At 44.0% G+C, this 3,364-nt stretch overlaps 1 pseudogene; it reads left to right on the forward strand.

Annotated features, from left to right (window-relative positions):
* Positions 1 to 754: 754 nt before the first annotated feature.
* On the forward strand, positions 755 to 872 carry LOC126089631 (5S ribosomal RNA; annotated as a pseudogene).
* Positions 873 to 3,364: the final 2,492 nt, after the last annotated feature.

A 3,364-nucleotide genomic window follows, 5' to 3' on the forward strand; every position in this document is an offset into this window, starting at 1 on the left:
TCGAGACATCCGCACAATTGTAAAGAAAAATTCATGTTACCCAAATTTCATACGCAGCAACGTATTATGTAACATGCACCAAACGCTAAATCATAGCGACTGCTATTTTTCATTGCAAACTTTTTTGAATTTCGCGCAGTGTCTTATTTCCTCGTAATGGTCACAGTTATGACCATTAACGAAATCATGGGCACACCACAATGAACTTCACATTTAAGGCTACAAGTAAACGGGAAATGAAATTATTTTACCGAATATTTTCTGTAAAATAGTTTGAGGAAGATTGCAGGGCGTGCGCATCGATTCTGCCATAGCCGACTGACCGAAAGGTGGCAACGCTTGTCGGCCTCCCCTTCTGAACAAAAGAAATGAACTCGCCCAGCACTCTGGACGAAAGCTGGTCACTGGGCATCAGCCACCATATCCTGCGTGACAATGTTCAACTGCTATAGAGAGCTCAGTAGACTATTATAGTACATATTTGTAACTTAACAATAACAGCAGTGAAATTGATTTTCCTCTGCTTTCCTGTTACGATCGTACCTTCAATCAGAAACTATCGCAACAGCACTCAGAACAAAAACAATAAACGGCAGCACTTATATTACACCCAACTGTAAAGAGAGCCGAGCTGATTAACTAAACAAAATCACTGCGCTTAAGTATGGCCAACAACGTGCAGCAGTTGGTCTTGTAAAAGGTAGGAGAGAGATTCTAGTTCTATCGATATATTGGTAATTTAAATTTATTTATAGCCAACGGCCTTGCCGCAGTGATAACACCGGTTCCCGTCAGATTACCGAAGTTAAGCGCTGTCGGGCTGTGCTAGTACTTGGATGGGTGACCATCCGGTCTGCCGAGCGCTGTTGGCAAGCGGGGTGCACTCAGCCCTTGTGAGGCAAAGTGAGGAGCTAGTTGATTGAAAAGCAGCGGCTCCGGTCTCGAAAACTGACCTACGGCCGGGAGAGCGGTGTGCTGACCTCACGCCCCTCCATATCCGCTTCCAGTGACGGCTGTGGGCTGAGGATGACACGGCGGCCAGTCGGTACCATCGGGCCTTCATGGCCTGTGCGGGAGGAGTTTTACTTTGTTGGTTTTCTTCAGGTCGTATCCCTTTTTCGTTATATGAGTGAAAATGAAATACCTTTCAATTTCATTGTACGTCAGTTAGGTCGTGTGTAATCATGTTGGCTACATGTTGAGTGGGTGAGGGGGTGGGGGGGGGGCTGGGCTTCTGACCCTCTAGACTCCACCTCTGTCTGTGTCCTTGGCAGGAGTACTTTAAGTGGGAGTTCTCAGCCTAGAGAAACCAATTGAGGAACATCTTGAACAACAAACTTGAACTGGAGACCCAGCAACGTCCGGGAGAGCGGTATGCGGACCCTCTAGACTCCACCTCTGTCTATGTCCTTGGCAGGAGTACATTAAGTGGGAGTTCTCAGCCTAGAGAAACCAATTCAGAAACATCTTGAACAACAAACTTGAACTGGAGACCTAGCAACGTCCGGGAGAGCGGTATGCCGACTGCATTCCCCTCACCATCGCACCCAAATCACCCCATATGGCAGCGGACGGCACGCTGGCCTACGGAGGTGGTATTTTATGTTCGCGTAAGAGTGACCTACTGTACCTTATCGTAGCACGGTTTATAATTTCAACTACAAAGAGACGATAGCTCACCGGCCTGTGCGCTTATTGGCACATTCTTTAATAGGACTGTAACGAAATCTTACCGGTCGTTACCTCCGCAAAATGTTTACTTTACTTTCGACGGCAGTTCCTTGTGTATTTTCCTAATCTGATAATGCACGTCATAGTAGCGAACTGTATAATCTAAAGTCAGCGTTGTTCGGATGGTGCGATACACGATAGAACAAAGGTTTGAGCGTCACACGAAATAAATTACTGCCAACCTTAGGCACTACTTCAGTGCGCCGTGGTTCCAACAGTAGGTGGCCTCTGTGAGACTTGACGAGAACGATGGTCGCTTACCATGAGAAAACCCCTGAAAATATCTAAATGAAACTACGATGACTGGTCGCCAGCTCTAAAGCAGCAAATGGTATACAACGTTTCTAAAGGGATCATCAATATAACTAAATTTTAAACTTCATTTTATTTGAGTTGTTTGTGTTAAACAAAATCGCTTACTGAATGTTTACATCTTTTTACGTCAACTTAGAGCAAACTCAGACACAAGATGGATAAGCTGACTGTAATTGAGTTGTATCACTGTGGGTAGTAATGCAAAATTTCTAGTGTGCAATGTGACCAAAAAAAGCTGTCATAATCACGATCTCTTTAAAATAACCAGTTATGAAAATTTACTTTAACTGAAAGATATTGGCAGTAAATTTAAATTAGAAACGCGACTACTGAATTTGTTCATTGCTCTTTAGTTTGAGGCAGCGTTGAGTGTCGTATTCGTACGACGTTTGCAAGACCAAGAGTTCGTTGTGATTGTAAACTTCAAACAAAGCACATTTATTTACTCAAATTATTAAGTGAAGTCATTTGAATTGTGAAAACAGGAAATCGTTTATGTAACTACAACCATTAGTTTGTATTACTCTACTTTTCAAATTTGCATCACGTGTTTAACAGTACTGACTAAGGCGCCTACACTTATCATAATGTGAATAAATGTAAGACCTTCCTTACCTTGAACGTGTAAATGGTGATGTGCTGGTGTTGAGGTAATGTGGCAGTTGAATGATGTCTTCACTTCTGAGTACGGGTACCCACTGCTGCAACATACCATTATGCTCGTCTGTGCCATTACGCCCTTAGTAGCCGCGGTCATTGTTGCCTCTAATATAAGTTTGGAAATTCTTGCATTGCGCAACTAATACAGAGGCATTTATACAGAGGCGTTTTCCCATCACCTGATACTGCCACATCAGAATATTATCACTATCTCAGAATATCCAGCATTGCTGAAAATATGGAACACATCTTGCGTCCACACCGTAAACCTGACTGTCAGCAACAGTCTTTTCTCTCGTTCAAATGGCTCTGAGCACCATGGGACTTAATTTCTGAGGTCATCAGTCCCGTAGAACATAGAACTACTTAAACCTAACTAACCTAAGAACATCACACACATACATGCCCGAGGCAGGATTCGAACCTGCGACCGTAGTGGTCGCGCGGTTCCAGACTGTAGCACCTAGAACCGCTCGGCCACTCCGGCCGGCCGTGTTTTCTCCCGTTTTGCACATGGTCTGGCGGCGCAAGGCTACCTCGTTCGCCGAAAAGAAAACCCCGAGCGGATCCCCTCCATAACTGCATTTATTTTATTCTATTGATTGAAAACTGTTAAATCTGAGAGCCCTCCAGTCAGATGCTTTTACAAAATGAGAAT

This window comes from Schistocerca cancellata, chromosome 6, assembly GCF_023864275.1.
Source record: "Schistocerca cancellata isolate TAMUIC-IGC-003103 chromosome 6, iqSchCanc2.1, whole genome shotgun sequence".
NCBI lineage: Eukaryota > Metazoa > Arthropoda > Insecta > Orthoptera > Acrididae > Schistocerca > Schistocerca cancellata.